Genomic DNA, 14,146 nt, shown 5'->3' with positions numbered 1-14,146 from the left:
CAAAGAAGAGAACAAAAGCCTCCTCCACCCTTATCTCCTCCCACCCCTGCTTTGCAGTTTTTTCCTTTATAAGCCTCCCAAAAATTTAACCTAATTGCACAGCTTTGCAAACTCCATCGCACTGTGTCACTGGGTACCCGTCTAAATAAAGTGCTTCTTTTTCTTTTAAAGATTTTTTGCCCCATTTTTTTTCTTTTTTCTTTTTATGGGTACCGGGAATCGAACTCACGACCGCCTGCTTGCAAGGCAGGCACTTATGCCGCTGAGCTAAATCCCCAGCCCCTCTTGCCCCATTTTTTGAACAGCATTTTCGGATCTTGTTTTTGGGGTACAACATTTGGGCACTTGTCCAGGATATCTCGAGGACCCCTCCCCAAATTATTTTTCACTGATCGGCTTAACATCTGTAAGTACTTGGGGCTTTCCACCCATTTGTAATTTGGGTGCACACATGTTTAATTGAAGATGAGCCCAGTGCTCCTTCTGCATTGACGTGGGATGCCCTCCAGGGGCTTTTTGCCTGTTTGTAATTTGGGGCTTATTGTCATTTGTAATTTGGGGATTCTTTGCCCATTTGACTTTATGTTCAGTGTTTCTGTACCTTAGGGCAATGTGCCCATTTGAATCTGTTACTAACTTTGGGGCTTTTCTGCCCGTTTGTACTTGTTGAATTTGTTACTAACTTAGGGGCTTGGAGCCCATTTGAACTTTTTCTGTTACAGGCTCCATGTGGCTTATTGGACTCAAGGGTCATAATGAAAATTATTTCCCTTTAGGGTTTGGATTGGCCTCATTCATAACACCCCCCTCTTGGTGCCATTAAAACCAAAACCAGCTCTGAGCCAGGTCCTGCCTGCCAAGGAAAAAACCATGCCCCAAAGAGACTGGAGAGAAGAGAGGGAAAAAAGGGTGAGTCTACTGTGAAAAGTCATTTTATCTGGGAGTAACGTAAGGGGCAAAAGGTTTCACTGGAGGAGCAAATGCATTTGCAACTGCTCCAAAGCCTGCTTAAATGCTCAGGGGCTCATGTGCCAAAGAAAGACACACCATTTCCCCCCCAAACCATTCTCAACTTGGAATCTGGTCCGTTCAGTTTTAAGCACATTAAAGAGCTCACAGTCCAAAGACTCTGATTTGGATATAGAAGGAAGAGAGCTCCCTGCTGAGGCATCTGCCACCTTTAGGAAAAATAACTCATACGGCTCTATCCAGAAACTTACAGGTAGTGCAGGAAGAGGCAGCTGCAAAGGGAGCAAATAATACCCTCCCTGCTTGCTTCCCAGTAGGAATTGTAACAGATGATAATGATCAGAAGTATTTTATTCATAAGCCTTTTGAAATACAACTGCTAAAAAAGTTAAACAAAGTGTGGTTAACAATGGAGTCCAAAGTCCATTTACTGTGGGGCTCTTGCAAAATGTTTTGGGTACATATCAACTGACACCTTATGATATCAAACATTTGGCACAAACATGCTTGTCTCCTGCTCAATTCTTGCATTTTGATGTAAAGCTAAAAACTCTTGTCTTGGAGCAGGCTCATAAAAATAGGACAGGTCCCAATCCACATCCAGCAATAAATGAGGAAATGCTTTTTGGGATAGGAATTTGGGGTCCCCCACCTAAGGAACAGTTGGTCTTGTGCTGGGAAAGGCTGATCTAAATTTCAAAGGCATAACTATTGTGCCTAGTGTGATTGATGGTGATCGTGGAGATGAAATACAAGTTCTTGCATGTGCTATGGACATCTGGGTTTTTGAACAGGGAGACTACGTGGCACAGTTGATTTTGTTACCTATAGAGAAACCTTCTTTTGTTAAGTATAGACAGCTCAGGAGGGAGCAAGACCCTCAGAGCAAAACTACAAAAAGAGAAATTTATTTTATATAGGAAGTGACTAAAATCAGGTTTGTGTTTTATAAACATTAATGGGGAATACTTTGAAGGTCTGATAGACACTGTTGCAGATGTGTCTGTGATTGCATTAGAACAATGGCCTGCCAGTGGCTAACACAAAGGGCCCCTACATCCCTTATCAGACTGGAGACCACTCCACATGTGTTACAGAGTGCCTCACCTTTGCCTTATGAGGGACCAGAACAACAAAAGGGTTTCTTTTTATCTTATGTGGCACCTATTCCAGTTAACTTGTGGGGAAGAGATTTGTTACAAAAGTGAAAATTAGTGTTGACTAGTAATTCTGATTTTATTTTTCTTTTCTTTTTTTTTTTTGTCTTTTTTGTTTTTATTGGTACCAGGGATCGAACTCACGACTGCCTGCTTGCAAGGAAGGCGCTTATGCCACTGAGCTAAATCCCCAGTCCAGTAATTATGATTTTATTTTATTTTATTTTATTTATTTTTTTTTGTCTTTTTCATTTTTATCGGTACCAGGGATCGAACTCGTGACTGCCTGCTTGCAAGGCAGGTGCTTATGCCGCTGAGCTAAATCCCCAGCCCAATAATTCTGATTTTAAAGCTGAACAAACAAGTTCCAATTTGGAAACTGAACAAATAGACTCAGACCCCAAATTTAAAAAAGATGATTAAAATGAGATATTAAAAAGGCAAAGGACTAGGAAAAAACCCTTTGCCCCCCTTCTATTGACCCCATGCTCTGACGCCCTTGGCTCTGGGACTGGAGCTCTCCTCTCATCCTATCCCTCTGCACCATTGTTTACCTGTTCTCTGCCTCTGACCTCTACAATTGGAAACAGCAGAACCCATCCTTTTCTAAGGATCCCCAAGGCCTCATTTCCCTTCTGGAATCTACGTTTTTCACTCATTGTCCCACTTGGGATGACTGTCAGCAACTGCTCCAGGTACTATTTACTGCAGAGGAGAGAGAGTGCACACTGGGACAGTACATGATCCAGATGGAAACCCGTCCTCTGATCCCAAATGCCAGAACCATGTCTTCCCTTTGTCCTGCCCCAATTGGAACCCTAATATGACTGGAGGTAAGGAGGCTCTCGATCAGTATTGCCAGTTGTTCTTGGAAGCCCTTAATGGCGCTGCCAGAAAAGCCACCAATTTGTCCAAGGTATCAGAGGTAAGGCAATCGGCTAACGAGTCTCCCTCAGGGTTTCTGGAAAGATTGAAAGAGGCCTATCCCATTTATACACCCACAGATCCTGAAAATGCAAGGGCCATTAATATTGCCTTTGTAACCCAGTTGAGCCCTGATATTTAAGCGAAAAATGCAAAAGCTTGAGGGATTTGAGGAAATACCCCTTAGTCAGTTATTAGAGATTGCTCAAAATATATTTGATAACCGGGAGGACCCAAAAGACCCGAAGTGGACAAAGGTGCTGGGGATGCTAGCCAACAAAGTCACCTAGCCCGATGTGAAGTCTCCTCCACCCCTAGATAAAAATCAATGTGCTTATTGCAAAGAGAAGGGGCATTGGTGAAATGTCCCAAGATCTTCTGTGGGCCCTGGATGATCTGGGCTATAAGGTCTCTGCTAAAGAGGCCCAACTATGCCAAAAGCATGTGACCTACTTAGGTTACCAAATCCATGAAGGAAAATGGACTCTCGCCTCCTAGCAGGTACAATCCATCCAACAGATTCCGGTCCCCGTGACTAAAAAGTAAATGCAAGAATTTTTAGGAGCCATAGGATATTGCTGGCTTTGGATAACGTGGCAGTCGGATGGCCACTTTGTCTGCGGGTGATTTCCTCAGTGGCCCTCCTGGTAAAGGAGGCTCAAAAATTGACTTTTGGACAAAAGCTCTTAATTGTCTCCTCTTATTCACTGGAGACCCTCATCAAGGCTCCACCAAACAGGTGGGTGTCCACTCCCGAGTCATGCACTATCAGGCACTACTTCTGGATCCGACTACTATCAGTTTCAAGGAGACAGCAGCTTTAAATTCTGCTACTTAGCTATCTGATGATAACCCCTCCTTGCCCCTCCACAACTGTATTGATCACCTCATGGGGCTCCGACCAGACCTGACAGATGAGCCCCTATCCGGAGTTCCATCATACTTCTCTGATGGGAGCAGTTACATCTATCAAGGTAAGCAGGTCAAGGGAGCTGCCGTTACCACAGACTCTCAGATTCTATAGGAATAAACCCTGGAGCCAGGAACATCGGCCCAATAGGCTGAACTCACTGCCCTCACTGGGGCCCTCAAGTTGTCAAAAAGTAAAGATATAAACATTTATACTGATATCAGATATGCATTTGCTACTGCCCATGTTCATGGCACCATTTATCAAGAACGGGGTCTATTGACTTCTGGGGGCCAAAAGTTCAAAAATCCTCCCCAAATTTTAGATTTGTTGCTGCCATTTGGATGCCAAGAAAAGTGGCTATCATCCACTGTAAAGCCCATCAAGTGGGAGATGATCCTGTTATACGAGGAAACAATCTGGCAGACACCACCGTCCAAAAGGTGGCCATAAAATCAGTGGGGATTGGGACATTACTGCTGATCCCACTTACTCTGTCAGAGCCCATTTACACTCAAAAAGATTTGCATCTGGTGGCTCAACTTCAAGCAAAGTCTAATATCCCTGGGGGCTGGTATCAACTGCCTGATAATCGAGTCCTCTTCCCCAAGGCATTGGGACCTGAACTCATCCAACAACCCCATAAGTCCACTCACTTGGGAGGACCAAAGCTCAATGTCCTTTTCTGGGATCATTTCTTTATTCCTCAATTATCAAAGCTTACCCAATCTGTGAGCCTCAGATGCCCCCACTGCCAATTAGTGAACCCAAAGTGACTGCAACAAATAGAAACCACTCGCTACCATGGGACCATGCCTGGAGAACATTGAGAAGTAGAGTTTACAGAAATGGGAAAGCCTGGACTTCTAGGGTATAAGTACTTTCTAGTAATGGTTGATACTTTCACTGGATTGGTCAAAGCTTTTCCTACTAAGTCTGAGTCAGCCCTGATAGTAGTGTCCCCCATTTGGCCTCCCCTTACCTGTGGGGTCCAACAATGGCCCGGCTTTCATAGCCCAGATAACTGAAAAACTAACCCACACCTTGCAGATTGATTGGAAACTCCATTGTGATTACTGGCCTCAGAGTTCAGGACAAGTAGAAAGGATGAATCAGACTTTAAAAATGGTAATAACTAAGATGGCCTTGGAAACTGGCAAGAACTGGGTGAGTCTCTTTGCCCTCTTGCATGCATGATGTACCCCCTACATTGCTGGTATTTCCCCTTTTTGAGGCTTTATATAGGAGACCCCTACCTTCATCCCTAAGATTTCTGAAGAAAAACTAGCTGATCTAGCTAAACCAAGATCTTATTAAGTCCCCCCCCCCCCCGCCACCCAGGCCCTTCAGCCAGTTCTGACTTCCATCCACCGGTTATTCCAACAACAACATCCTCTTCCTGCAGCCCATTCTGAGGATGAACACACTGCTGTGGAACCTGGAACACTAGTCCTCCTCAGAAGACATCACTGAGAATCTCTCGAACCATGGTGGGAGGGCCCCTACACCATGGTCCTCAGCACTCCAACCACTGTCAAAGTCACCGAGAAACCTGCCTGGATCCATCATTCTGACTTCAAGTCTGTCCTGGCCTCCAATGGCGATCGATCTGCAGATAAGTGGACTGTTATCCCCTTCAAGGACCCCTTAAAGCTTAAGATTGCCAAATGTACCTAATAGTCTTATTTCTATGGGTTTCTTATGGAGACTTCAGGGGCACATCTCATAATCCTCAATTTGGAACTTGGAAAATAACTGATTATAATACTGGTGAGATGTTGGCAACCAACACCACTGTCCATGGTATAATTAAACTAGATTTGTTTGCTCTATTAAATAAGATCCCAGTAAAAATTAGACAAAAGATGATAAAAATAGGACAGTATGCCATGCAGCACATCTGGCAGATTAAAGGAAGGCAAACTGGGCCTTGCAAAGACCTGAATAGTCAAAAGAAATTACACTCCATTGGCTGGTACCTCTGCCCCCAGATACAGCAACCAGCTACTGACCTTGCCCATATTGGAGCATCTAGAGATTATCATACCTGGAAGTGTTCACAGTCCTTAGAGACAAAATACTTTTGTAGATATTGGAGTGGTGGGATCAATGGGTTTAGGAGTGTGCAGTCTAGTAATCGGAGATCAGAATTACAGGCACTTAAGTGCTCTTATCAATCAGGATCTAGCCACACTCAATGAATCTGTCTCCAAGCTGGGAGAGTCCTTGAGTTCCCTGGCTGAGATGGTTTTACAAAACTGATGGGGACTAGATCTCCTATTCCTAAAAGAAGGTCTCTGCTTGGCTTTAGGGGAAAACCGCTGTCTGTACGCCAATCATTCTGGAGGCATCAGGCAGAACATGGCTAACCTTAAAAAGTGATTGCAAGAACAAGAACAAGCCAGGCAGGCTGAACAGAGCTGGTCTGAACGTTGACTCTCCTTCTCTCCTTGGTTAACAACTGTATTAATGGCAACCATAAGACCTTTGTTAATCCTCCTCGTCTGTGTAACTATCGGGCCTTGTATTATAAACAAATTAATAAGTTATGTTAAAGACTGAGTTTAGGCCGTTAACTTAATGATCCTAAGAACACAAGGCTATGAACAGACAGCTCTAATGGAAGCTCCTTCCATGAGTCAATGATTTGACTCACGGGACAAAAATCAGTGGGGAATGTTGTGCTCTAACAAAAGTGGGGCCATTCTGTTCTGTATGTGTCCTTACCCTGGTAACTCTGTACTCTGTGTCAACCTTTGTCCCCCTTTGTGAAGGACAGTTGTTCCTGGAATTAGCTGACCACAAGTAGCCAAGTTCCTGTAAAGGAGGAACTAGCTGACCACCAGCTGCAAAACTTTGCATAAAGGCAACTGATTAAACAAGGAACTCTGCCCCCAAATAAGAGAACAAAAGCCTTTCTCACCCTTATCCTCTCCCCTCCCACCCCTGCTTTGCAGTTTTTTCCTTTATAAGCCTCCCAAATATCTAACCTAGTTGCACAGCTTTGCAAACTCCATCGCACTGTGTTGCTGGGTACCAGTCTAAATAAAGTGCTTCTTTTTTTTAAAAAGATGTCTTGCCCTGGTTTTTGAGCAGCATTTTGCAGTCTCATTTTTGGGGTACAACAAATAGGACATTAGAAAACGGAGAGACATCCCACACTCTTGGTTAGGAAGTACCTAATAACGCAGCTTGGGCTGGAACCATAACTAAGGCCCCATCATCCTGTGTAAGGGGATTAACTCACTTCAGAGACAACTCTCACCACACACACACACACTCCTGTCCTGTCAAAGAAAAATCTATGACTGCGAAAATGTGGACAAAGTTATGGAAGACAGTCCCAGCAAGACCTAGAACAGTTTGAAAATTGACAGATAAAAACAGGACCAATTATAACTTTTCTTTAAAAAAGAGAAGAGAGACTTTGTAAGAAACAAAAAAGTGATCTATTTTCAGGACAAGGACTTTTAGCTTGAGAATGTGACTGAGGTCAGGTCATGCATTGGAGAGGGTGTTTAAGCACCAGGGGGAGGCTACATGGTCAATTAAGTATGGAAGTTACCATGCTAATGTTGTACCCCAAAAACGAGACTCCGAGATGTTGTCCAAAAATGGGGCAAGACGTCTTTAAAGGAAAAAGAAGCGCTTTATTTAGGCTGGTACCCAGGGACACAGTGTGATGGAGTTTGCAACTAGGGTTAGATTGTTGGGAGGCTTATAAAGGAAAAAACCACAAAGCAGTGGTGGGAGGGGATAAGGGTGGAGAGGCTTTTGTTCTTTTCTTTGGCTTCAGGGCAGAGTTCCTTGCTTAATCAGTTGCCTTTACTGGAAGTTTTGCAGCTGCCGGTTAGCGAGTTCCTCCTTTACAGAAAGTTGACAATTTGTGGTCAGCTAATTCCAGGAACAACCGTCCTTCACAAAGGGGGACAAAGGTTGAGACAGAGTACAGGGTTACCAGGGTAACGACACATACAGAACAGAATGGTGATGCTTTTGTTGTTGCACAACAGCTAACTCTGGAAAATTGCTGACAGTTAAGAAGTTATTCCAAACACTCAGGAGGCTGAGGCGGGAGGATTTCTATGAGTTTGAGGTGAGCTTGGGTTATAGGCTGAGCTGAAGTCCAGGCTGAACTGCAGTGAAACCTTGTCTCAAAAAGACCAAATAAATAAATAAAAATAACAACAACAAAATATAACCCAGTAATGAGGAGAGGGCGAGGGAACCCCGCTGGGCTCACATGGCCCTTTATGATCATTCTGGGGGTGTCAGCTTTTTTGGTGAGGCAGGCACCTCATTCTTGCAAAACAGGGAAATCAGGCTTTGCTTTTGCTGCTCTTCTTCCCTCTGAATCTGTTCTTTGGGCCTGAACAACTGAAATGCATTTCACACACTATGTTCAACCAATCCTCAGTTATTGGACAAGGAGATTACTTCTAAGTTATGAGTGTAGCTCAGTGGGGAGTGTTTGTCTAGCGTGCATGAAGCCCTGCAGTTTAACAGAATTGAGAAAAATAAAAAGAGGAAGTTGTCATTTAAGCAATAGCAAATAATAACCTGGCATGGAATGCGGAAGTAATGTCTCAGTGAGTGATCTCTGAGATAAATTCCTGGAAGTTAAATTCCTAAAGGGAGGGCAGGAGCCACTGTGTCTCTGCTGTTTCCTGAGGCCACTCCAAGGGGCACCCCTCAGGGATCTCTCTTTATCACCTCTGCTGCTCCTTGCTAACCTCAGAGATCCCAAGGGAGCTTGTTTCAATTTGCATTTGTATTACTTTAAGTGAGGTTGACGGCTCATCTGGGTGTAAAAGGCAGGTCTCTAGGATAGTGTGGTGGGGTATACCAGTAATCCCAGTACCCTGGGAAGCTGAGGCAGGAGCATTGCAAGTTCAAGGCTAGCCTACAAATTTAATGATTTAGCAAGACTCTAATTTCAAAATTAAAAAAAAAGAAAAAAAGAAGGAAGGAAGTGAGCTTATGATGTAGCTCAGTGTGAAGGCTTTGGGTTTAATCCCCAGCCTTGCAAAAAAAAAAAAAAAAAAACCAAAAGCAATACAACCAAAAATGAGACAATCAGAGCTGGGGATTTAGCTCAGTGGGAAAAGCACCTGCCTGGCAAGCACAAGGTCACGAGTTAGATCCCTAGTACCAAAGAGAGAGAGAGAGAGAGAGAACTCCTAACTCCCCCTCCCAAAAAGAACCCCCATTTTTGTGGTCAGGCTTTTTCTTGTTTTTGTCCAGAGGCTATTTTATTATATTTTGATTTTTTGAGATAAGGTCTCACTCTGCTGTTTAGGGGGGACTTGAGCTCACCATGCAGCCCAGGTTGCCCCCTCATGGGCATCCTCTGGCCTCCGCCTCCCTAGTGCTGTGATTACAGGAACGTGCCATCATTTCCAGAGCCTTCCTCTCTCTTCCTCCTTTCCTCCCTTCTTCCATTTCTCTTTATTTTCTGTATTACTGAGGTGACACCCAGGGCCTTCCTTGTGTTATAGAGGCATCTCTACCACTGAGTCATATCCCTAAGCCCCCAAAATGCTTTTCAATATTAAGGAAATTACTTCTAATTTATCTATTTACTCTGAGACATGATCTTGCTAAACTGCCCGGGCTGGAGCTAGCAGGGGCCAAAATCCAGTCCCGGTCCCTGACCACGTGCATGGGTTGGACCCCAGCCCAAGGGAAACTTTAGAACTTCACTCCCAGGTGGTAAGACCACACCCCATATCTGAAATCACTCTAAAACATATGGGAGTTAACCACGGATCTAAATGGGCCATGCCCAATGAACTCCAAGCAGCTAGCAGAGGCCAGAATCCAGGGCCAGGCCCAGAACGTGTGCTCCGGTTGAATTCCAGCACAGGGGGAAGCCTTGGAAAGTCCCTCCCTGGCAGTAAGACCGTGCCATGCATCTGAAATCACCAGAGGACACATGGGAGTCCCCACGGCCGACCTGGCCCATGCCCAGTGAGCTCCAAGTGGCTAGCAGTTAGCAGCAGTCTACCCAGGACACAAAAGTGGGCCAGGTGATGCCCAGTGCACAGGGGAAGCTTTGAAACATCACTCAAAACCCAGAAATATAGGAAAATGACAAAACAAAAGAGCAATATGCAATCGCAAACTTCCAACCTAATCCAAGCAAGCATAGGAGACATGGACTCAGAAGAAAATATAGGCCATACACCTGAAATTCCTGAAGTGATAACAACTGATGTAATGAAACAACTCTGGGGAGCTATAAAAGAACTCAAATCAGAAATAGTCTCCCAGGTAAAAGAAGAAATGATAAATGTAATGAAAGAAATATTGAATGCATCTAAAGAAGACATAGTTAAAAAATTAGAGGAACAGGCAAAAAGATGGAAACTCTGAATGAAGAATATAAGAAACAAACAGAATACATGAAGCAGATTCAAAGAGATACACAGGAAATCAGAAATTCCATTGAAAGTTGGCAAAACCACCTCAACAAAAGTGAAGATAGAATTTCAGACCTCAAAGACAAGATTGCAGCTAGTGAACAGGAAAAGAAAGGTCTTTTAAAAATAACAAGGAATCAGGAAATAACAATTCAACAGCTGCAAGATGACGCAAAGGAAAACAACATAAAATTGATAGGGATAAGTGAGAAAGAAGGGGACAACACAAATGATAACAAAAGGCTATTTACAGAAGTAATCACTGAAAATTTTCCAAACATGAGAATGGAAGCTGACATACAGATCACTGAAGCATATAAAACTCCAAATAGCCATAACCAAGATAAAACTACACCCAGACATATAATAATCAACACCCCAGAAATCCAACATGAGAATAGAATATTAAATGCTGTTAGAGAGACAAGACAGATCACCTATAAAGGAAAACCTATCAGAATCACAGCAGACTTCTCAATACATACAATGAAGTCAAGAAGAGCAAGGAGTGAAGTATTTCAGATCCTAAAGGAAAACGATTTCTAACCTAGACTGATGTACCTTGAAAAACTATCCTTCAAAATGGATGGAGACATAAGATACTTCCGTGACAAAGAACAGCTGAAGAACTTCATGATCACCAAGCCAACCATGCAAAGAATACTGAAAGACATTCTAGAAAGACACAGGGAAAAACCACTAAGCAAAGCAAATAATTAAACCGAGTGGAAAGATAAAGAATCACAGCAGAAAATAACATGTCAAAAGTAAACCAATATACATCAGTTCTAACCATTAATGTAAATGGCCTCAATTCACCAATTAAAAGAAACAGACTGGCAGAATGGATCAAGAAACAACATCCTTTAAATGTGAGTGTAATTAAAAAAAAAAGAAACAACATCCAACCATATGTTGTATACAGGAAACCCATCTAACCCAAAAGGAAACTCATAGACTGAAAGTAAAAGAATGGAAAACAATACTCCATGCAACAAGATTATTGTCTCCAAAACAGTCAGGAGTAAGCTATTCTGTTTGCAGACAATGTGAACTTCAAACCAAGAGTGATCCAGAGAGACAAAGAAGGTCATGACATACTAGTTAGGGGAAAACTTCAAGAGGAAGAGGTAACAATCTTAAATATCTATGCACCACATTTAGGAGCACCCAGCTATACAAAACAAATATTAACAGAAAATAAAAGTCAAATAAGCAATAACACAATTATAATAGGAGAGCTTAACACACCATTGATACAAAGGGACAGATCAACCGGACAGAAAATCAACAAAGAAATAACAGAACTGAATCACACCTGTGAACAAATGGATTTGATAGACATATAACAGAGTGTTCCACCCAACAACATCAGAACATACATTCTTCTCAGCAACACATGGAACATTCTCTAAAATAGATGATACACTAGCCCACAGAACACACTTAAGTAAATACAAAAGAGCAATCAGTGGGTTACACAGGAAATTAAAGAAGAAATTAAACAATATTTACAGGCAAATTAAAATACAAATACATCTTACCAGAACCTGTGGGACACAATGAAAGCCGTCCTCAGAGGAAAATTTATAGTGGTGAACTCCCACATCAGGAAAACAGAATGAACACAAATAAACAACCTGATGCTACACTTCAAACATCTAGAAAAAGAAGAGCAAGTCAAGCCCAAAGCCAAAAGAGAGGAAATTATAAAGACCAGAGCAGAAATCAATGCAATAGAGACTAAGGAAACAATACAAAGAATCAATGAATTAAAAAGTTGGTTCTTTGAAAAAATAAATAAGGCTGGGGATTTAGCTCAGTGGCATAAGCACCTGCCTTGCAAGCAAGCGGTCGTGAGTTCAATACCCAGTACCGATAAAAAAAAAACTTAGAAAAAATAAATAAAATTGACAGGCCTCTAGCCAATCTTATTTTAAAAAGGAAAGAAAAAACTCAGATTCATGCAATAAGGAATGAAAAGAGTGAAATCACTACAGACCCAGTGGAAATACAGAAGATCATCAATACATACTTTGAAAACCTCTACTCTCATAGGCTTAATAAACAGAAGAAATGGACAGATTCCTAGAAACATAGGAAGTATCAAAGCTAGATCAAGAGGATGTAAAACTGTTGAATAACCCAATTTCTATTAACGAAATTGAAAATGTAATTAAATTCCTACCAACAAAGAAAAGCCCAGGTCCAGATGGATTTTCTGTGGAATTCTGCAAGAAATTAAAAGAAGATTTAAGGCTGACACCCCTCAAAGTCTTCAATGAAATTGAAAGGGAAGCAATCCTCCCTAACTCATTCCTGGAAGCAAACATTACTCTAATACCAAAACCTGAGAAAGACCCAACTAAAAAAGAGACCTAAAGGCCAATCTCCTTAATCAACATAGATGCAAAAATTCTCAGTAAAATTTTTGGCAAACAGAATGCAGCGAATCATCAAGAAGATTATACATCATGACCAAGTGGGATTCATCCCATGAATGTAGGGATGGTTCAGTATATGCAAATCAATAAATGTATCCACCATATCAACAGAGCCAAAAATAAGAACCACATGATCATTTCTATAGATGCAGAAAAAGGTTTTGATAAGGTCCAACACTTATTCATGATAAAAACCTTACAGAAAACTGGAAGAGATGGTCTTTACCTCAATATGATAAAAGCCATGTATGACAAACTAACAGCCAGCATCATATTAAACATTCAAAAACTGAAGCCTTTACCTTAAAATCAGGAACAAGACAAGGATGTCCCTTATCATCACTCCTATTCAACATAGTACTGGAAATACTAGCCCGAGCAATTAGACAAGAGAGAGAAATAAAAGGAGTAAGGATAGGAAAAGAAGAAGTTAAATTATCATTATTCACAGATGTTATGACACCCTACATAGAGGACCCCTAAAACTCCATTGAAAGACTCCTAGGCATAATAAACAAATTCAGTAATGTAGCTGGATACAAAGTGAACACTCAAAAATCAATAGGATTCCTATACACTAACAAGAAAACCACTGAGAGAGAAATAAGAGATGCTATACCCTTTACAATCCGAGAAAATGAAGTACTTAGGAATTAATGTCCAAATGGATCAAAGATCTAAATATTAAAACAGAAACACTAAATTTGTTGGAAGACAAAGTAGGTAGAAATCTTAAAGACATAGAGGTAGGCAGAGAATTCATGAACAAGAATCAAACTGCACATGAAATACTTTACAGAATCAACAACTGAGATTGCATCTTATTAAAGAGTTGTTGCATGTGGAAAGAAATATCCTGCATAGTGAAAAGAAAACCCACAAATTGGGAAAAAAATCTTAGTGAACTGTGCCTCAGACAAAGGACTTCTGTCTAAAATATATAAAGAATTAAAACAAAGATTCAAAATTCAAAATTCAAAGACCCAGTCAAAAAATGGGCATCTGAGATAAACACACACTTCCCAGATGAAGAAATACAAATGGCAAATAAATACATGAAAAGATGCTCATCATCATTGGTCATTAGAGAAATGCAAATTAAAACCACACTGAGATTTCATCTCACTCCTGAAAGAATGGCCAGGATCAAGAAAACTACCAAAAACAAATGCTAGAGAGGCTGTGGGGAAAAAGGAACTCTCCTGCACTGTTGGTGGGGGTGTAGACTGGTGCAACCTTTGTGGAGGTCAGTCTGCAGATTTCTCAGAAAGCTGGGACTGGAAGCCCCATTTGACCCAGCTATTCCACTTTTAGGCATAT

General features: G+C 41.8%; 1 long non-coding RNA gene across 1 annotated transcript; it reads left to right on the top strand.

The window, feature by feature from the left end:
• The first annotated feature begins 112 nt into the window (after positions 1–112).
• LOC134471001 (uncharacterized) lies at positions 113–9,028 on the top strand. The gene is made up of 4 exons (XR_010040303.1): positions 113–406; positions 777–909; positions 2,258–4,024; positions 5,366–9,028. It is a non-coding gene; the product is annotated as an uncharacterized LOC134471001 (long non-coding RNA).
• The last annotated feature ends 5,118 nt before the right edge of the window (positions 9,029–14,146 follow it).

Source organism: Cavia porcellus, unplaced genomic scaffold (assembly GCF_034190915.1).
Source record: "Cavia porcellus strain 051 isolate PalLab524CR breed Dunkin Hartley unplaced genomic scaffold, mCavPor4.1 scaffold_17, whole genome shotgun sequence".
In the NCBI taxonomy this organism is placed as follows: domain Eukaryota; kingdom Metazoa; phylum Chordata; class Mammalia; order Rodentia; family Caviidae; genus Cavia; species Cavia porcellus.
Note: the sequence above shows the minus strand (reverse complement) of the source record. Positions and strands in the feature narration are given on the sequence as shown.